Below are 22542 nucleotides of genomic sequence, written 5' to 3'. Positions count from 1 at the left end.
TCTAGTAATTAACTTTTGGCACAGGACTTTTAAAACTTCAGGCATTGCGGGGCGCCTGGGTGGCGCAGTCGGTTAAGCGTCCGACTTCAGCCAGGTCACGATCTCGCGGTCCGTGAGTTCGAGCCCCGCGTCGGGCTCTGGGCTGATGGCTCAGAGCCTGGAGCCTGTTTCCAATTCTGTGTCTCCCTCTCTCTCTGCCCCTCCCCCGTTCATGCTCTGTCTCTCTCTGTCCCAAAAATAAATAAAAAACGTTGAAAAAAAAAATTAAAACTTCAGGCATTGCGAGTTCCCTTTCTTTCCATGAATCCTCCTGAAGTTTCTTTACGGCTCCCTGTGGTTGAGCCCACAGCCTGGCACACAGGGGGTGTGGAGTTTGCATTTGTTGATGGATGTGATTTAATATGCTTGGAAATGTGGGTCAGTCAAGTTGGAAATGACCCAGTCACCTTGCAGTGTTTCAGAGGGAGGCAGGGCCTGGTGAGATCCCCTGGTGGGAATCCTTCCAGCCCCCTGCTGCCGGGTCCTGGAATTCTTGTCCACAGCACACTAGGAATTTTAGCGGGTGTAATAATGATCCCGTGATTCAGAGGTTCAGCGTGAACACGAGCAATTTCCTCAATTCAGTTCCCCACCGGGGAGCATTTCCTGGTGATAGCTCGGAGTGTGTTTTTTACCACCTCCCTTAATTCGGGCACTTCTTAATTCAGACCCCGTGCAGGCAGCCTGCGTGGAGGGCACCGGTCTCGGAACAGGCTGACTGCAGCGCGGTGGGATTTCTTTCAAAGAGCTGTGGAAAGGGGCGGGGCTGGGGTCCTAGGTACCCTGAGTTGGGGGATAAGGCGAGGAGGAGGACCCAGTCGAGTATGTCCGAGGCAGAGCACGTGAGGAACCCACCTGCAGCTGACAGTCACTAGCTGTCGTTTTGAGGGAAGTTGGGTGAGATTTGAGAAGCAAGGAAACACAGGAGCCACCAACGTCACATGACCACGTACGGTTGGGCCGCCCTGAGACCCTAGGGCCCTCATCCTAGAGATTTCAGAGCTTGTGTCAGTGCGTTCTTAATCTGGAATTGGTCTCTAGACGTCATCAGAGCGGGAGCCTTTATATGGGATCAGAGAAAGGACTGGCCTCTTCCTGGTGGGGTCAGTGTGGCGGGGGGGGGGGGGGGGGGGGGCTTCCCCGCTCCTCTCCCTTAGCTGCTCCCAGCCCCGGGCTCCTTCCCCCGCCCCGTGTGGCCCCTGGGCGTCACAGCAGCCGCGTCCAGTGCAGACGCAGCAGGTTGTTTGCAGCTTAGCCGTCAAGGACCCGAGCTGCGCGCAGAGGAGGAAGGAAGCTGAGACGTGCGGTGGCCCCGTGCAGTGTCAGGGTTCACACCAGCGTTCACGGAGCCCTTCGAGCGGCCTAAGCGATCTTCTTACTCATTGGCTCATTCAGCCCTGACACAATCCTCTGATAGCGTTATTATCGTTTCTATTTTATAGCTAGGCAGGGGTGCGCCCTCCGGGCCTTGCAGACGCCCACCTCACTCAAGTGCCTCCCACGTGCCTCCCACGTGCCTCCCACGTGGCCCTGGGCTTTGCCAAAACACCGCTTTCCCCTCCAATGCAGCAGAAACTGCACTTTTCAGTGAGAGAGCCGCCTAACTCGTGCTTTCTGAGCATCAGTCGCTGGCTGCGTTCCTCGGCCTGCGAGTTCAGCGGCTGAAAATTGTGCAGACATGCCCGTTATGCACCAGGAGCCACGTGGGAAGGTGCTGTGGGAGCCACTGAGGGGACACAGGGGTCCTTTCCTTCCAGGATCAGTGGTCCGCACAGTGAGTCGGGAAACGGATTCCAGTAGATACACAGATAGAAGCAGCCGTAGGCTGCCATAGGCTTCGTCCTAGGTGAACAGGCAGGATTTGGACGGAGATGGGGGAGGGGCAGAGAGCCCAGGAGGTGGAGGGGACAGTGTGGACCAGTGCCCAGGGGTGCCTGTGCCTGGCCTGTTTGTTCCGTGGAGAACGGCGTGTTGCTCTGTTACTGGACGGGAACAACTGTGAGAGCAAGAGCCTCAGAGCAAGGGAAGTACCTTGAGTCACCAGGCTGTTCCGCTTTCTCTCCTCCTGCTCTGCTGCCTCCCCCAGAGCCCTCCTCACCTGCTCATCCGGTTTCAGTGTTAGTGAGAGAGCCCAGGTATTTTGCAATGTCTGGGAGTCCTCCCCACCTCCATGCTGCAGCTGAGAGCCTCCCTTCTTCCTGATGGCTATTTTGTCAGTCACAGAGCTAAGGAGCGGTGGGGTCAAACAGGTTAGACTGGGAGCGCCTGGGTGGCTCAGTGGGGTAAGCGATTTTGGTTCAGGTCATGATCTCACGTGGTTCATGGTTCGAACCCTGCGTCAGGCTCTATGCTGACAGCTCAGAGCCTGGAGCCTGCTTCAGATTCCGTGTCTCCCTCTCTCTCTCTGCGCCTCCCACGCTCTGTGTGTGTCTCTCAAAATAAATAAATGTTAAAAAAAAAAAAAAGTTTAGACTGAACAAAAGTTGTTTAGGTAGACACAGAGCATAGAAAGTAGGTGGAGACGGTCAGCTAGTCCAGCATAAATTGTAACTTACTGGTACCGGATCCCTGCGCTTAAAGGCAGCGGCTGTGCAAAAAGCAGTTAGGGTGAGTGAACAAAACAAAACAAAACACCCCTGGCATTGGCATCAGACGGCACTGAGTTCAGACTCTGGTTCTCCTGCTTATTAAAGAGGAGACTGTAAGGAGCTTACTAGTTTAGCTTGGTTTCCTACCTCACGAATTCTTGGGTGCAAAGTGCCCAGCCCACAGCCCCATAAATAGATGTATTCTCACATCGCCGGGCTGGTGTCTGTTTCTGCAGCATCATGACTTCTTATTTCTGGGTGCTTCCAGACTGTGACCTAAACCAGCATCTGAACTGTGCTTGAAGTTCTGTGGGAAGTCTCGGAGCCGGCTATGTCTGGTGTGCCGGCTGTTGGCCCGAGTGTGACAACGTTAAATATAACATCTGATGATTTCGAAAGAGCCTGGGGAAGAGGCCGCGTCTGGCAGTGCTGTTGTCTTTGGTGCCGCGTCTGTCTGCGGCCCTGTAGCCTTGCAGTTGTGGCCAGGCCACCCGTTGGCCTGAGCCTCCTCGTCTGTGAAGCCGGCATGCTGGAAGGGACCTTGGAGGGGCTTCCAGCTCGGGAATGCTGTGCCTCTCTCGCACGCTCGCGGGGGGCAGCGATCCAAAAGGCGGTTGCCGTTCTTTCCATATGGCGGGCTGCGTGCCACCGCGTCCTGGATGCATCGCGGAAGCACGTGCCGGCCCCAACAGTTGTGTGGACCTGCGGTGAGGGCCCGGGAGCAGCCCTGGGGCCTGGATAGGGAGGTGGTGGCCGATCGGAGACCCAGCCCAGGCCTGCACTCGTCTGGGGCACCCGCTCGTCTGGGAGCCTGCCCGCCCAGGATCCACGATTCCGGGCCTGGGTTCCTCGCTGCTGCCAGGCATTCTGTGCTGGGAGGCACCCAGGATAGGCCGATGGGCATCTTCTGTCCCCGGGAGCCGGTTTTGAACCGACTCACCCGACCAGGATGCGTCCTGTGGGTTTGCATTCAGGGCTGACTTAAGCATAATACTGCCAGCGGCTGCAGGAGAAAACAGACGAATATGTATTAATCCCAAATGCTTGTTTTCTGAAAATGACGCTTCTGCTGGTTGCCTGTCATGGAGCCACTGAGTCACCACTTGGGACCCGACGAACACCCCGCATCGTCGTCTCGTTTATTCTAAGGCTCAGTCTACAGGCACCTCTTGTGAAGCCTGTTTCCTCCCCCCTCCCTCCACCCCTGCCCCGGGGCTGTGTTGAATGATGAAGTAACAAAATGAACCCTACCTGCGCTCTTCTGGTCTTGCCCACTCCCCGTGTCCTTGCTGCCCTTGTATTATAGTAGCACCTGACTTCGCTCAACAGACAGCGTTTCCTGAGCACCCACTAGCTGTGAGACTCTCAGGACCCCGGGGCTTTTGTCCTAGGCTTCTTTTGTGCTGTCTTGGCTCTACAGTAAGTTTAAATTCCTAGAGGGCAGTCACTTCTCTTTGTTTCCACATCCGCAGTACCCAGCCAGCAGGGGTTTTGTTAAATATTCTTTTAGTGTTTTAAAAAAAATAATAACAAAACAACACTACTGAACTAAAAAGCAAAACCCAGGGGTGATACGTAAGTGATGAGAAGTTCCACCCAAGGAAAATAAGCTTTATTTCTAGTGGGGAAAGTGGCATTAATAGCTACGGCTACCATTTAACGTGGCATGCACTTACTACCTCTGACACCCTTACCGGTCCTTTAAGATGGGTATTATTTATCCCACTTGAAAGATGAGGACTCTGAGTCCTGCTCAGAGTAATAAATGTAGTCAGTTGTGATGTGAGTTATGGTTGTATTTCAGACTTTTTCAGACTTCAAAGCTGTGGTGTTTTGTTAAGCTCTGCCGCTTAGTATTTCCATTCATGGTGTTCATCTACCTGCACGATTTAATGTAAAAGGCCGATGTGTGGATGTTTCTGGCACCTGCATTACGAACGGGTGTATACAAGCACAAGATAGAGAGATTTCCTTCTCACGGGTTGGGCATGCGCTCAGAGTGTGATTAACGGGTCAAAAAAGTGTATGATAAGTGCCAGATAGGAGGCACAGGGGACATGTGTGTTGTCTGAAATAGTTCTGTTGAACATTTGTGTTTCTTTATAAAGCTAGTGGCACAGCTAGAAACTGGTGCCAGAAACATTTTTGAGAGCTAGATTTTAGTTTCCTCTCTCTTGCTGACGAGTTTGACCTCGTGATCCTAGTTATTTATCTGTGAAATATGGGTGCTACAAGTTGCCCACCCATCTTGGCCTGATTACTTCAGTTTGAATTAATAGAACCAGTTGGTTTTGAGAGAGCTCATCTGTACAGTTCATGCCTTGGGAGGGGAGGGGTGTTCAGGCTGAGCTGGTCTGGGGCAATGAACAGAGCATCCCATCAGATTTTTCCTTCCCTCCAACAGAAAGCCAGGAGAACATTAAGGATTAGGGCACCCCCTTTTAGTAAATGAAATACCCCCCTCCAAGACCTCTACATATCAAAACCTTGGGAGTCAGAGGTCACACACCTGCACATACTAATGAGATTCGTTAACTCCAGGAGACCAGTGAGGTTTGCAAAGGGACATTATTGTGGCTATTCTCTCCTTTGACAAAGGAGCCTCCATTGTCACTTTGCCTTCCTTCTGTCCCTGTCTATCATCAAAATAGAGTGGGGGCAGCCGCTGGAGAGAGGACCCCTTCCACTCACTGCTTCCTGGAACTCTAAGAGGCTCAGCTGTTCCATGGACAAAAATGAATGCAGCACGTGGCCCATAGCGGGAGGAATATGTTTCTCACCCCTGGGAGAAACAGCCAGTCCACGCAGATTCTGGATCCTCTTAGACGCGTGGAACCCTCCGTAACGGTGGTGGCTATTTTGATAGCGTGTCCCTCTTTAGGGACACAAAGACTTCGGTCTGGAAAACAGTGCTCGTTTCCTGCAGCTGGTGGGAGGCGGTGGCTGTGAATTACAATCCATTCAGGATGTGCCTGCTGTCCCCCAGGAGGGTGCAGGCGATGGCCCGGGGCACAAGACTGGAACTGCATACCTGCAGGCTTAGGGCAGCAATTCAGCCCTTCTAACTGGGTGCCTGAGGAATGGAAGCCATTGAAAACCAGCTGGGCGCTTCTCAAGCCAGGCTGGGAGGTTTGGGTCTGCCCTCGAGCTGGGAGGACACACCTCCGCCTACCTGGCCCTGTTAGGGGCTGTCTAACCAAAGCCACCTGTCCTGTCTTTGCAGGTCTGATGGAGTTTGCCAAGCGGACACAGGAACGGTCTTGTGCTCTTATGCATCGGGTTCCCGTGAATATAAAATACCAAGGGTTTTCCGCTGGGGGAATGGGGGTAGAAAGCAGCAAACCGATGTGACCCAAGGTTGTTGTTTAAAATGCTTTCAAGGAGCTATTCGTCTTTTGGCTGCTGTTACTTGTTTCCCTGCTTGTTTAGCAAAGTGTTTTAAAAACAATATACGCTCATGGAAGAGACTGTGGAAAACTACATAAAGTTTAAAGAATATAAGAAAAGATAATCTGTGATTGTGCTGTCAAGGGACAACCATATGAATATTTTGCCTTATTCTCTAGTCTCTGCTGAGAGCGATTACTGAAATCAATAAATGTGCGTGCGTGTGTAAATCATTTTTCCTAAAATTGTATTTTCTACTTAACTTAAATTCTGTCTTTTGAACTCAGTATTCTAAAATAAGCCCTCTGTGTGTTATTAAAACAATTGTGTCAGCATATTTTTTTTTTTCTGGCTTAATAATACTACTTTCTTTACCACATTTTTTTTTAGAGGGATTAAAAAAAACCGACCTCAAAAGGAGCATTAGTTTGAATATAAACAAGCCCAGTTGTCCTCAAGCATTTTTTTCCCCTCCAGGGAGAGACATTCCTTTGTTTCTGTTTACTAGTTATAAAATGTTTCCTTCTTTTGTGACTTTTGAGGGGGGGGGGTGCCAGATTGTGACACTGCTATTTGCTGTTTCATTCCCTGGTCCCTCTGGTGTAGCTGTGGCACCTCTGTTCCTTCCAGCAAGTGCATAGCTCTTCAGATCTAATCTCTGTGCACATTTCTCAGTGAAAGTCTTACCGCCGTGTTTGTTATTCTTCATCAAACTGTTTTTTTTCTAAGTGATTTTCGGGGGGACATAAATTCCCTTTATCACGTAAAACGTCTGAAACCGGGTCAGGCTCCATGCACAGCCCCAGTGGGAGGGTCCACCTGCTTCCTTATATCTCATGTGATGCTTGATGGCCTCCCCCCCCTCCAACCCCAGCTTCTCTCCCTCGCACACTGTTGGCTGGAACAGAACGTTTCCATGCAGGTGTGTCCTAACCCAGAGGCCTGGGTTTAAGGATGATTTTGTAAAAACAAACGAGCAATGAGCATATTCAGTGCCATACGATTAGATCTCAAAATAGCAACTCTAGGTTTTTTAAAATAAAAGACACCCTACCCAATGGAAGCGACAAGATTCCAAAAACACCTACAGTGTAACATTTCTACATTAGTAAAAAAAAAAAAAAATAAAGATACAAGTAAAGAAGTATTGGCAAAGGGAAACAGAAAGTGATGCAGTTTAGGCAGGGGCTAACTCACGGAAAAAAAAAAAAAAATGACCAAAGAGATAAAAACAGTGGAAGTGACAAGAGAACAATTTTCTCTTCTCTAGAAACACCTGTACAATGAATGCCAAGGAATGGGAAAGAAAACAAAACAAGCCACAGATTTAATCAGCTTTCATCTCTTAATTGTGAGATAATGCGTGGATTGGAATAGGGTTTCAGCAGCAGGAGCATGGCCCATGGTCATGGAGCAGGGTTTCATGGTCAGCATGGCTACACACAGCCTGGTCTGCCCAGGACCGTCTCTGTTCTTACATGAACTGCTTGCGTAGTTATTAAGAGCCTTGGCTTTCACTCTCAAATTGTAGCAGTTTGGACATTAAGTTATACGGTCTCTATAATAGCAAAACTCCAGTGTTTGTGCCGTGAAAAGTAATCAGTAAAGTCACTGGTTTCATTCAAGGTTTTTTGGAATGTGAAGTCAATCAAAATGACAAAACAAAATTCGATGTATTTACATCTACAGTTCAGATGTCCAATGACCTTGGAGAGCTGTCTGGATGAGGCTCTCAGGAAAGCATATGGAATGAGGTATGGAGAATGAAGTTATCATCGTGATTATAATAATGACATGCTACATTTGTAGAGCTGTTTCCGGTTTCCAGAGACCTTCCAGATTCTTGGGCTCATGTGTCCTGTGATGTTGAGTGGTCTGGAAGGAGGAGATGACAGTGTAATGACGCTGGGGGAGATGTCAACCCGCCTCTGCTCTCGGGTTTGGTGACCCCACAGTGGGGATGGATGCCATCCCTCACTGGTTCTGGAGGGAAGGGAATGAAAACAGACTGGAGCACATTCAGAGAAGGGTTGGGGCTTCAGAGGCAGGACATTACTGGGGAAAGCCTGAGGCATTGAAATCTGCATGTCAACATGGAGTTAGGACTATGGGTACCCGCAGCTGTAGCTTTGGAGAAGCAACTTAGGGGTGTGCATTTAGCGAAGATGAATCCTTTACTGTGATTAGTAGAAAGAGGGCCAACGGAAGGAAAGCAGCTCCTTATGGAAGCATTCTGAGATGATGGGACTGATCATCTGGAAAAAGGTGGCTGGTACCCAAACTCTTTAAATTTGTCGCTGGAAAAGTAAATTGAGTCTATAGAGTTTTTCTTATGTTTTCCTCTCTATTATGCACCGTTAATGTTAATAGGGTGATAGTATCCATTATTAACCCTTTATTCAAAGAAGCAGCACTTTTTTTCCCAGGGCACAGGGCTTAACATTCCAAAGTCTACATTTTCGGAGGGTGTCAAAGAGCTGGTGTCCAAGGCCAGCTTCTACCGCCTCGGGAGAGTTTTACTTCCCACTAGCAGAAAGATAGGTTCAGTTATTCAGATTTAATCCATGCGGGAACCACCGTGGCAAGGGACCCCGCACTGTTTGCATTCATTTCAAGGAGAGAGCCCGAGGCTGTCGTCGGCTCCTGGCTCCTCTGGAGGAGAAACCAGGGCACACTGAGTCTGTGACTTGCAGGGTGACCCAGTTCATCGAGGAAGTCATCGAGGAAGTAAAATGAGATGTTGGGAAGTCTGACCCCGGTTTGGTTTCCAGTTTAACCTTACCACTGGTGAGGTCTTAGGCCCGTTTCTTAATCTGCACGGGGTGAGGGTGAAGAGGCAGACTCAGGAAGTTTGCCGAGAAACTCAAGTAGCTGTTACCTTCAAAGTACGGAGAGCCTCGCATAGAGCCCGTTCTCTGCATTTGGTTGTGGTGTGATCCACGGCCAGTGGCATTTTGCTCTCCGGACTGAGCCTCTGGGCTCCCTCCTTTCCTGGACCAGGTTTGCAGCTGGGAGAGCCCTCAGGGACAGGCCCTGCGCCAGCTACAGTCTCTCCGACAAACAGCTCAGTAGTGTGTGTGATTTTATTCTCATTAATCACTCTTCATCAACGTAGATTTTAATACAGTAGCGAGGTGGTCTTTTATTTAAAAGCTTTAGGAAGAAAGTGAAGTGAGAATGAGCTTGAATCAATGACCCAACATAGTGTCATTTTAAATTTCTCATCACTACAAATAAATAGAACTGGTTTTCTTAAAACATGCACCTAAAGTTTTTACTCTTTTAATTAACCAACGGACATTTCCTGCTCGTGCCTTACAATTTGAACTCTCTTTATGATAGTTGCCAGGTTGCAGCAAACTTTTGACTTTGCTAAGCTGCTCCGTGAAGCGGGAGTTTCACTAAGGACTTTGTGGGGGGACCCAGGAAATGGTTTCCATTGTAGAGCATATGGCAAAGCCTCAAGAATCCTCCTTCCCCATATCTGTTCTCTCCCAGATGCTCTCTCAGAACAGCAGGGGATCCACATTTTTGTTTCCAAATCCCTTCTTGCCTTTGCCTCAGGCAGCCTCTGCATTTCCCTAGTTCAAACGTCCCCCTTCTAGATCTTTCTCTGACATCTCTTCACTCTGCTTTTTCTATGTAACAGTGAAGCTCCTTCTTCCCTTCTCCAGTTTATGTGTTCTGGTCTGCACCTTTTTCCTTCATCCCTCAGAAAATAAAGGCCCTTCCTTAGGATGCTCTGTCTTTAGATACTCTGGGTGTTTTAAATAATAATGAATTTTTGAAAATTCCTTTGACAGTAAAGTCACTCAGTGACATTTATTGGAGCCCAGGACTGATTAGCCAGTTGTATTAAATATCATCAAATATAAATTCTATGGGATAAGAAAACTTAGTGTGCACTACAGTTTTAAAAACATTTCATTTACCAAAATAGAGTAGGAAAGGATCTATGGCTCTGTTTGCTTTTGTGGTCTGGACATTCTCTTTTTGGTGTCTTCTGCTGGTTTACAGAATTGGTGTTTATATATTCTCTGGATTAACAATTGCCCATTAACTAATAGCTCCTGTGAATAGAAGATTGGATAAACAGGGGGAAAAGGTGGGAGAGGGGAGGACCGGCTTTAAAACACTAGTAAAACACTGAACAACTCCTCACCAAAATACCATATGCGCTAGGTGGGAATGAAGCTTTAGGGATGCCCATGGCTCTGGCTTACGCTAGGGGAGGCCACACTGTGCAGTGGTGTATAGGGTTCAGGGGTTGGATGCCAGATTTGGATACCTACTCAAGCACTTAGCGGCTTGTAACTTTCAGTGAATTACTTCATTCTCTGTCTCCTCTTCAGTCTCCTAAGACAAGAATAACAATACCACTGAGTTGCATGGCTTCCACAGGAAAAGAGGTAAATGCTTGGAATTTTCCCTGGCACCTTGTAAATGCTCAATAAATGTCGGCTATCAGTTTTACTGTAGAGTACAACTTGAACTGTGTCTTCAAAAGGCAAACCCAGTGACGTGCGTCCTAAGACTGCATTGCGGTGGCGAGTACTAGAGGTGCATCATCCCCAGGGTTCTTGAAAACTTTGGGATCAGAGCCAGGCATAGCTAGCGTGGAACCATGCAGCACGGGTTTAAAGCACGTTGCAGGCACAGCACATTATTCCCTAAGTTCCAGTAGGGCATCCCCCGATCTTTCAAAGTTGCTCTGCAGTCCACATCCCTGCCTTGACCTAGTCCACAAAGATTTGAGTGTTCACTGTCTACCAGACTGCTTGGTGTAGGAGACATAAAAAGCGATCAGAATGCACAATGTCTTGGCTCTCTCACTTGCATCCTGGGAGCTGGGGAGACAGAAGTAAACAGATAAACTTGCAGTCTGTAAGGATTTTATACTTTTGAAAATCATGCTGTTTTTTGGTTGGACTTTTTATTTTCAGATCACGATAGATTCACACGTTAGAAATAACTCAGCAGATTCCATGTACCCTTGACCCCAGTCTTCCTGACTGGTAACGTCTTACAAAACTATAGTATATAATTGCAATCAAGATATTGACATTGGCTCAGTCAAGGCACAGAACATCTCCATCACCGCCAGCATCCCTTATGTAGAAAAGCCACACCTACGTCCCTCCACCCTCCAATCCCCGAAAACCACTAATCGGCTCTCCTCTTCTCTTAATTTTGTCATTTCAAGAATGTTTTGTAGATGGAACCTTTTGGGATTGGCTTTTGTTCCCACTCAGCATGATTCTTTGGAGGTTTATCCAGGTCTTGGCATGTATCAGTAGCGTGTTTCTTTTTATTGCTGGTAGTGGTATTCTACGGTAAGGATGTGCCACAGTGTGCTTAAACATTTACGCATTGAGGGACAGTTGGGCTGTTTCCAGAGTTTTGCTATCATGAATGAAGCTGCTACGAACACGGGTATATACAGGTTTTGAATACATCGTAAGTTTTCATTTCTCTGGGATGAATGCTGAAGAGTGCGATAGCTAGGCGTATGGTCATTACATGTTTAGTTGTTTAAGAAACTGATAAACTGTTTTTCCAGAGTGCTTGTACCATTTTACACTTCCCTGAGCCGCGTATGGTTGAGTAAGCTTCTCCATATCCTCACCAGCGTTTGGTGTTGTCACTTATTGTCATTATTTCTTTTAACTATTCAGATGGGTGTCTAGTGATATTTCACCGTGGTTTATTTTGTATTCCCCTAATGGATGATGATGCAAAATGTCTTTTTTGATGTGCTTTTTTGCCCTCTGTATATCCTCTCCAGTGAAATGTCTCTTTGTGTCTTTTGTAGATTTTTAATTGGATTTTTTTAAAAGGTTGAGGGTATATATTCTAGAGATTTTAGATACATGGTTTGCAAATATTTTCTCCCAGTCTGTACCTTGTCCTTTTATCTTCTTCCACAGAGCAAGGGTTTTAAATTTTGATGACATCTATATTTTGCTAATTTTTCCCTTGATAGGCTATGCTTTTGGTGTCAAGCCAAATAAATCTTCACTTAGCAAGATCTCAAAGATTTGCTACTGTTTTTTTTTCCTGTAAATTTTATATTTTTATGTTTAAGCCTGTTACCCATTTTGAGTTATTTATGAGGTGAAGATTGCAAAAAATGTGGGACTACAATTGACTTTTGCGTGTTTACCTTGTGTCTGTGATCTTACTAGTGGTTGGAGATTTTTGGAGATACTTTGCCCCAACCTCTCTTTTATTAACCTGTGGATGTCCACTTAATCCAGTGCCGTCAGTCAAAGAGGTTACCCTTCCTCGCTGAATTCCTCCTTCGCATTTATCAAAAATCAGTTGGGCGTATTTGTGTGTGGCTATTTCTGGGCTTTCTGTTGTGCTTCATTGACCTATATGTCTATCTTCCACCAATACCACAGTCTTGATAGTAGCTTATATGATATCTTAAAATCATGTAGACTGACTCCTCCCACTGTATATTTATTTTAAAAATTATTTTAGCCACTGTGCTTCTCTTGCCTTTTCATATACAACTTAGAGTGATCTTGTCTGTATCTGAAAAAACCTCTCACCGGGATTTTGATTGCAGTTGCATTAAACTTGTATATCAATTTGGGGTGAATTGACATCTTTACTGTGTTGAGTCTTCTAATCCATGAACATGGTATGTTCCTCCATTTATTTATTTACGTGTTCTCTGGATTTCTTTCATCAGTGTTTTGTAGCTTTTAGCCTACAAGTTCTCTCTCTATTTTATTATACTTATACCTAAGTACTTCCAATTTTTTGAGCAGTGATAAATAGTATTATATTTTAATTTCAGTGTCCATAGGTTCATTGAGAGTTTTACAGAAATACAATTGATTACTTAATATTTACCTAATATCCTGTGATCTTGCTGAACTAACTTATGCTCGGTAGTTTTTGGACATTCCTTGTAAGTGTCTGCCTAGTTAATCATGATACCTGAAAACAGGGATAGTTTTATTTCTTCCTCTCTGAACTGTGTCCCCTTTATTTTATTTTATTATTATTATTATTATTATTATTATTATTATTATTTTGCCTTATTGCATTGGCTAGATCTTCTGGCACTGTGTTGAATAAGAGTGTTGAGAGTGGACATCCTTACCTTGTCACCAGTCTTAGGAAAAACACTTTTAGTCTTTGACCACTAGGTGTAATGTAAACTGTAGGGTTTTTTTTTGGAGGTGTTCTTTATCAAGTTGAGGAAGTTTCTCCCTATTCCCATTTTTCTGAGAGATTTTACCATGAATGGGTGTTGCATTTTGTCAAAAAATTTGTCTCCCTCAAGTGATAAGATCTTTGGGATTTTTCTTCTTTAGGTTGTTAATATGGCAGATTACACTGATTGATTTTCAAATGTTGAACCAGCCTTGACTACTTGGAATAAACCACACTTGGGTATGGTATCAATTCTGTTTATATTTTAATGAATTTTATTTGCTAGTATTTTGTTAAGAATTTTTACATCTATATTCATGAGGTATATTGGTCTGTATTTTACTTTGTTTCAGTTTTTGGTTTTGGTATCAGGATAATGAGAATAGCTTCATAAAATGAATTAGGAAGTATTCCCCCCTCTTCTATTTTCTGAAACAGTTCTGTAAATATTTAGTAGAATTTTCTGGTGAGACTATCTGAGTTTGGCAATTTCTACTTTGAGGCTTTTAAAAGGCACACTTTTAATTATTTAATTGTTACAGTGATATTCAAATAATGTATTTGATATCTAGTGAATTGTAGTAGTTTATGAGTTTTGAGTAATTGGTCCATTTCATCTAAGTTGTTAAATTTATGAGTGTAGAGGGGCACCTGGGTGGCTCAGTCAGTTAAGCATCGAACTGTTGATTTCAGCTCAGGTTGTGATCTTGTGTCTCATGGGATTGAGCCTTGTGTTGGGCTCTGTGCTTAGGGCATGGAATCCGTTTGGAACTCTTTCTTTCTCTCTCTCTGCCCCTCCCCCATTTGTACTCTCTCTCTCTCTCTCTCTCTCTCTCTCTCTCTCACCTCAAAATAAATAAACATTTAAAAAAGATATATGTGTGGAATTGTTCATAGTATTCCCTTCTTATGTTTTGGTTGTATGCAAGATCTGTGGTGTGTTTTATATTTCACTCCTGTATTGGTAATTTGTCTCTTCTGACTTACTTGGAGGTTTGTCAATTTTATTGATTTTTTTTAAAGAACCAGTTCTTTATTTCATCAGTTTGTTCTGTTTTTTTTTTTTTTTCCAATGTCATTGATTTCTGCTCTTGTCTTTAGTTTTTCCTTTTTCTTGTTTTGAGTTTATTGTCTTCTTCCCTTTCTAAATAAATTCTTGAGATGGGAACACAAATTATTGCTTTGAGACTTTTCTTCTTTCATAATATAAATATTTAGTGCTGTAAAGTTTTCTTTCAGCACTGCTTATGTCCCACAGATTTTGGTATGCTGCATTTTTATTTTTATTCAGTTCAGTTTTTGAAAAAATTTCCTTGACACTTCCTCTTTGACCCATGGGTTAGTGTGCTATTTAGTTTCTACGTGTTTAGATATTTTTCTGTTATTGATTTCTGTCTTGGCCAGATAACCCACTATGTATGATTTCAATTGTTTTTGATTTTTTGAGGTTTATTTTATGTCTAGGATACCATCTATGTTGATATCATGTTCTGAGAATTCTTGAAAAGTATATATGTTCTGTTGTTTTGCCTGAGTGTTGTATTAATACCTATTAGATCCTTTTGTTTTAGTCCATATATATATATATATATATATATATATATATATATATATCTCCTTGATGATTTTCTGTCTAGTTCTATCAGTTGTTAAGAGAGGGATGTTAAAGTCTCCAGCTGTAATTGTGATTTGTCGTTTTTCTTTTCAGTTCTGTCAGTTCTTGCTTCACATATTTTACAGCTTGTTGTTTGATGCACACGTGTTTATGATTTCTCTGTGTTTTGGTGAATTTGTCGTTATATAATGTCCTCCTGGTAATTTATTTAGTTCTGATATCTATTTCATCCGATATTAATATAGCCACTCCTGCATACTTTTTGATTTATGTATGCATGGTATATTTTCCCATACCTTAATTTTTAGCCTACCTATATATCATTATAGATGACCCAACGAGAGCATACCTAGAAGTTTCTCCCTCACTGTCACACATCCATGCCAACTTGCTGTCCCTGCTGGTCCATAGTCCTTTATTTAGTCCATTCTGCCAGTCTGTGTCTTTAATTGATATGTTTAGACCATTTATAGTTAATGTAATTACTAATATATTAGGGCTGAAGTCAGCCACTTTTGTGTGTGTGTGTTCTGTTTATTCTGTTTTTGTTTCTTTGCTTTATTTTTCCTGTCTTCACATGGGTAAATATGTTTAGACTTACATTTTGATTTATAGAGTTTTTGAGTGTATTTCTTTGTATGGCTGTGTCATTTATTGCTGTAGGTTGGTCGATTGGTCTATTTTTCTAGGTCACTCTGTTTCTCAGTCATCAATTTAAACGCTACTGGTGTCAGCATTTTACCAGTTCAAGTGAAGTGTGGAAATCTTACTTTCTTTTACCCTTCCCCATCAACAATATAATTGTCTTAATTATTTCTTATACATGTGTTTATAACAAGAGCACCAGATAGTGTTCTAATTTTTGCTTCAACTATCAATCATAAATTAGGAAACTTAAGTAGAGTGAGAAATGCATTGTACTTGTTCTTATTTTCACTCTTTCTGTATATTGTTCTTTCTTCTTTCTGATGTCCAAAGATTACTTCTTTTATCATTATCTTTCTGTTCAGAGAAACTTCTTTGTACCCTTCTTTCAGGGTACGTTTGCTTGTTACAAATTCTTATTTTCCTTCCTCTGAGAATGTCTTGATTTCTGTTTCTTTTTAATTTTTTTTAATGTTTATTTTTGAGGGAGAGAGACAGAGAGAGAGAGTGCGAGCAGGGGAGGGGCAGAGAGAGGGGGAGACACAGAATCCTAAGCAGGCTTGGACCCCTGAACCTCAAGATGATGACCTGAGCCGAAGTCAGGCGCTTAACCATCTGAGCCACCCAGGTGCCCCTGCCTTGATTTCTTTTTATTTCCTGAAGGAAATTTTGGCCAGATAAAGAATTATGGGTTGACAATTCCTTCCCGTCATTTGAAGAATGTTGCGCCACTTTTTTCTGGCCTCCGTGGTTTCTTTTTTTTTAAAAATTTTTTTTTTTTTCAAAGTTTATTTATTTTTGGGACAGAGAGAGACAGAGCATGAACGGGGGAGGGGCAGAGAGAGGGAGACACAGAATCGGAAACAGGCTCCAGGCTCTGAGCCATCAGCCCAGAGCCTGACACGGGGCTCGAACTCCCGGACCGCGAGATCGTGACCTGGCTGAAGTCGGACGCCTAACCGACTGCGCCACCCAGGCGCCCCTGGCCTCTGTGGTTTCTGACCAAAATTCCACTGCCGTTCAAATTGCTTGCCCATGTAGGTGAAGTGTTGTTTCCCTCTCAATGCTTTCAAGATTTTTGTTCTTTGTTTTTAGTTTTGAGACCTTGTCTATGATATGTCTTGATGTGGGTTTCTTTGGGTTTATTCTGTTTGAGATTTGTTCAGTTGTTTTGAATCTTTATGTTTGTTTGTTTTGTTTTTTTTTTTTTAACCAAATTTGGAGATTTTATTACTTCTTCAAGTCATTATATCTTTGAGTGACTGGTCAACCTTGCCTTCTCTGTTTTCTCTTTCTAAGATTCTGATGACATGAATATTGGATCTTAGGCCCATAGGACTCTAAGTCTCTGCTTGTTTGTTTCTTCTACAGTCTGTTTTCTCTCTGTTGTTGAAATTGGGTAATTTATTTTGTTCTATCTTAAAGTTCAGACACTCTTTCCTCTTTCCCCCCATGCGTTGAAGTATTTATTTGTTACTATATTTTTAAGTGCTAAAATTTAAAGTATTTTAAGATAATAATTATAGGTACATTTTTAAAAATGACACGACCGTAATAAGCCATGAGATATTCTGAAAACCTCCTTGTTGAGAAGGCCCCTGGATCAGTCATATGGGCTGTAGGTTCATTCAGTCAGATTTCTTCCCAGGCAGAATTCTGGCACATTAGATGTTTCAGATATGATTTTTGCAATCGACTATCTATTTTCTGGTATATTCCGAGAGAATTATATGATTTTTACAATAATAGTTCTCAAGTCCAGTTGGAAGACATTTGAAAACACCATTGCCATCCTCAGCTGTGCGTCTCTGGTTACCTGTAGGGGAGCACATAGCTTGGTCACTGCTTTCAGTTATTCCCCTAAATAAATCAAGGTCATCAAGCCTTTCCTCTCCAGGCTTAGTCAATTACCTTTGCTGACGCTTGGATGAGCAGCATCTTAGAGATCTAACAGTTGAGTTTCGGTGGCATCTGGGATGTCTTTGGTATACCCAGGCCCACCATGGACCACAGAGGGACATCCAGGGAAGACCTCCCCTGAGGGATTGTCATCCTTTGCCAACCCCCCATCCTTCAGCATGAGTGGCTCTCCCTTGCTTCCCAGGGGATGAGTTCCAACACTCTCTGCCCAACTCCAGATGCAGCATCCCCGAGCCACTGGAGACCACCAAGTGCCAAGCTTAGTGTACCTTGTCCCCCTCCGCAATAACCTTGAGGTCAAGCAAAGGCAGGTTTTATTGCATAGTATCAAAATAAACCAGTTTTGTACCTTTGTGAACCAAATTTGAAATAGAGACTAAAAAAATACACTTCCAGGATAAAACCAGAATGACAGTTTTAGAAGGAAGGGATCTAAAGAGGAGTTTGACCTTGAACCAGTGTCTGCATCTTTCTGCTCCCTTATAGTTTGAGGGAAAAAAATACACCTGTCATGATTATGTGAGGATTAAATGAAAGAGTGCAAGGTCTGGTACTCAGTGCATGATGATGCATATTACATCACTGTTGCCTCCTTAATTAAGGTCTTTATTGTCCATAACACCTAGCACGTTTTGTGGGATGGACTAGTGCTTCATAAATCTGGTTGAATGGACTAGACCACGTCTAACTGATCCAGGGACCTTCTCACACGGGGCTTTCAGAATGTCTCTTGGCTTTTCATGGCCTTGGTATTTAAAAATATATGTATCATTATTACCCGGAAACACTTTAATAAAATGGGCACAAACTTGATTCAGTAACTGTGGGCTCATCCATTTGTGGGTCAGATCATTTTGGAAGCTATAAACCATAAGTTGATAGAATGTAAAACAATGTAAATCTTTTTAAAGAACAGATTTTTAAAGTTAGAAAGAGCCTTACTCTTTGCATGTAAGCCACCTCTCACTTGAGGCAGAAATGAATCTGGTATTTCAGGCACGGCTTCAATGCACTATTCATTTGTTCATTCATTCATCCACTCAACAAATATTTATTGCGCGTGTACTATTTTTGATGTGCTTTGTTAGGCACTGGGAAAAAATGGCCTTTAGGAAAAGTAAAATTGAGTGGAAGAGACACGTAAAACAGTAGACACCCGCATTAAGTGCTGTCATACCCAGTATTTATCATGTGTTTGTTCTATACGAGGAACTGTTCCGTGTGACTTACTCGTACAGGCTCATTTGGTTCTTGGAACACATTGTGAGGCGGGGCACTTGGACGATTGTATCCTGATCATTCCTGTTTTGTAGCTGAGGAAGCCTTAGACTCTGTCACTAACGAAAAGCAGAGGGGCCTCCAAAGCAGGCAGTCTGAGTCCAGAGTCTTGGGTTTTAAAGACCGTGCCATGGAAGAGGCTAGAACATAGTGAAGAAGCACCTAATTCGGGGGGCAGGGGATGGCCCAGGCTTGGCCCTGTGAAGTGGTGCCTGGGAAGTGGGCATGGGACGCTCACTGTTTCTAGAGACAGGCTGTTAGCTGTTACTTCGTGACTATATTCCTGAAAAATAAGAACCTACAAGACTGAATACTTCTAAATGTTACAAAAGGAGGGAGGAAGGGGGTGGGAGTGAGCAACCCAGGGAACAGGCGACAGTGGGGAGACATGAGAAAGTCTGTGAGAAGCGGGAAGCTCTTCTCATTCTCACGACTGTGTCATCGAGGCACGTGCTCCAGAATTCTCCATTTCCTCAGCTTTCCACCATCCACGTGCCCTGCGCTCCGGCCTCCGCCCAGGCCGTGCTGTCTGAGACACTCAGCCTCAGTGCTATTTCCTGGGGGACGGTGTCCTGACCCCCTATGTGGTTTTGAACCCCCATTATTTGTTCTGATATAACCCTTTGTAGCTCTTATCACAACTATAATTACGAAATTATTTGGGTAATTACCTGAGTGCCTGATAAATATCCATTCCTTTTCCATGATTGTAGACTCTGTGAGGACAAGGACAGTCTCTTTTTTTCACCCTTATTTATCCACCCTAGTATAGTCAGAGGAAGTGCCTGTTAAGGGATGAACTGTGTCCCCCTTTTCCCAAAAAAGATGTGTTGGAGTCCTAAACCCTGCTACTTAGAATGTGACCTTATTTGGAGATGAGGTCTTTCCTGAGGGAACCTAGTGGATGAGGTCATAGGGTGGGCCCTAGTCTGGTCGCTGGCGTCCTTATAAAAAGGGACAGGGACGTACGTGCACAGGGGGAGCACCACACGTAGACATCCGCGCGCAGAGGAGCATCACTCACAGACATCTGCGGTGGGGGGAGCGCCGCACACAGACCTACGTGCGTGGGGGGAGCACCATGTGAGGGTGAAGGCAGAACTCCATCACCCAAGGAGCACACAGGAGTGCCAGAAAACCACCTGAAGCCAGCGGAGAGGCCTGGAACAGAGGCCTGGAACAGACTCTCCCTCACGGCAGACCCACACTTTGATCTTGGGCTTCCGGCCTCCAGACCTGTGGGAACAAACAATCGTTTCTGCCCCCAGGCTGCGGTGCTTTGTTATGGCCCCAGGAGCTAATACATTGCATGATCAATATCTGTTGACAAAAGAAGGAAGAGATAACCCGCAGAATCACACAGCCCTTTCCCTTGCTTGGAATGAGGGCTCCATCAAGGTTTGTTGCTGATAGGACGTTTAACGTGTGCCATTTTTTATTTGTTTGTTTTTGGGGTTTTTGGGGGTTGTATGTCTTATTGTTAAAGGCAAAACCAGAAAAGTTTAACTCTTTGTATAGACCTTAAAAAACCTAAAATGACATTTTAACGTCCCCAATATTTTGATTATCCTCCACCCCCTGGATCTTTGGCCTGAGAGTGGGGAGTGGGTCAGAGGTTGCTGGCGTCACCAGAGACCATGTGTGACACTAGCTATGAGCATAAGATCCTACACGTCACATGTTGAGGAACCAGCATTAAATTGTAAGGGGAAAAATGTGACTCATCCATGCATTTGTGATGATCCTGTCATGCACGGATTGGTACCTGGCAGGCCTCGTTTTCTCTAGGATTTCTGCCACCAGCTGTCACTACATACTTTTCAATTTGCACCATCTCATCACTGCCAAGAACGAAGTACCTCTGTGTGACTTGTAATTACAGAACTGCTCCTGTGGCCCCCTCCCCAAGTCCCTAGAGGTTACGTTTGCACATTCTGACAAGCAATTTCTTGATTTTGTTTTCTGTACCAATCATTGAAGGTTTCCTGAACATGCGTCGCTGTAAACAATGAATTCTTCTCAACTTCGGAAAGTACTTCCGCCTCTGACGGTCTAATTGTTCTCTTGGTTTCCAGGCTTTTCACCTTTTACGAAATACGGTGCTTTCTCTACATCCTGTCTAAATGCAGGTTTGAAAACATTGGACTGGTTTATATGCTACAGAGCTAAGTCGAATTAGAAGGCAAATGTGATTTTTGCAAATGTGTGCAAAAGCCTTTGCAGAGACAGCTCAGGCTTCTTAGGCCGGTGCCCCTGGCAGCTGGAGACTGATGTCCCGGGAAGCGGAATGCAGAGGAGAGGCAGGGGTTCTCTGGAATGCCATTCGGGAACCTGGGCACTCAGCCTCTTCTCTAGATGCCATTTCCTGATTGGCCCTTTGGCCAAGTGCTGAGTACCTTGACTGCCTTGGGGGCTACCTTGCATTTCCCCTTGCCTGTTGTATGGTTCATGACGGAGCCCCAGCACCTGGAATGTAGCCACTGTGTGTGCACTCCTTGTCCAAGGCGAGCCCCTGCCTGTTCTCTTCACCCCCCCACCCCCCCCAACAAATCCTTATTCTGCCACTGGTACCTGTCCCGTCTCTTCGGGCTCTGCCTCTTGCTTTTCTCTGACTCCTTTCCCTCAGCCTGTAAACATGTTAAATTATACCATCCTGGACCAAAACAAAACAGAACAAAACCCTTCTCCTCAAGGAAGGACCCACCTCTCTCATTTCCTTTCTTGAAAAACCTTTCTTGAAAGTCTGTCTAACCTTCTCGTTTTCCCTCTTCGCCTTCCGTTCGCTTCAGCCCCCTGCACTGTTGCCTCGCTATACCTACTGTTAGTAAGGAAACCACTAGCTTCCTGGATCGGGAGACTTCTTGCCGTCATCTCACTTGACCTTGGGAAGTATTATTTATCAGTGAAGCCGGAGCAGCCATGTGCTGAGCTGAAACCAGGGGGCGGGAGAAATAGAGGAAACAGGGGCCCATGGCAGGGGGAGGTCAGCGGCAGGCTCTGTCTGTCTGGTGGTCATCCTCTTGAGCGAACCGACTTCCCCTTTTCCCTTTAATTTCACCTTAATCGGGGGTTGTCTTACGATTCGTACTCCTGTCTTTCTCTTTGTTTTCATCTTCTTCTGTCATCTCATCATGCCTACTCACTTTTATCTTCTTTCTGGACCACATCACCATTTTCCCCCAGCTTCAAGTACCGTCTCCGTACCTTGACTTCCAACTCTGTCTCTTCACCAAGGGTCTGTTTGCTGAGCTCTAAACCTGTATTTCCAAAGCGCTCAGTGGACACGACCCCAGCAAAGTTTTACAGGCACTTGGCATTAACGTGTCACAAGGGGAATTTGACGATGTCTTCAAAACTGCCCCTCTCTTTTGTATTCCTTGTTTTAGCAAATGGCAGGACCACCTGTCCTCAGCCCTAAGCTGGGATCTTGGGTATTTCTCTGATCTCCCTCTATTGCCTTTCTCATGTCCAGTGTTATCAGATGTGGTCCATCCTTCCTTTCTTGCCCCTTTTCCGTTTGCACTGCAGTAATTTGGGTTTTTCCTTTAGCATCTCTAAAGCCTGTTAATTAGGATGTAGCCCAGCACCTTTTTTCTTAAAGTGCCAATCACCTGGAGATCTTGTGACAGTGTGGATCCCAGGTTTAAAAGTCTGTGATGGGACCTGAGATTCTGCATTTCTGGGGAGTTCTGGGTGATGCTGCTGCTGGTCATGGACCATACCTTGAGTAGCCGTGGTCCCAGCAAGTGCTACCTTCCCTCGGATTCCCGTCCCTGTGTCTTGTCACTCCCGCACTCTCTGGGAGGAAGTGTGGTGGCTGAGAGCCACCACGAACGAATGAGCAGTGTGCTCTGCTCCCTGAGTTCCTTCCCCTCCGGCGTGCCCTCGCTGGGGGACGCT

This window comes from Herpailurus yagouaroundi, unplaced genomic scaffold (genome assembly GCF_014898765.1).
Source record: "Herpailurus yagouaroundi ecotype Mexico unplaced genomic scaffold, PumYag 188, whole genome shotgun sequence".
NCBI lineage: Eukaryota > Metazoa > Chordata > Mammalia > Carnivora > Felidae > Herpailurus > Herpailurus yagouaroundi.
Note: the sequence above shows the minus strand (reverse complement) of the source record.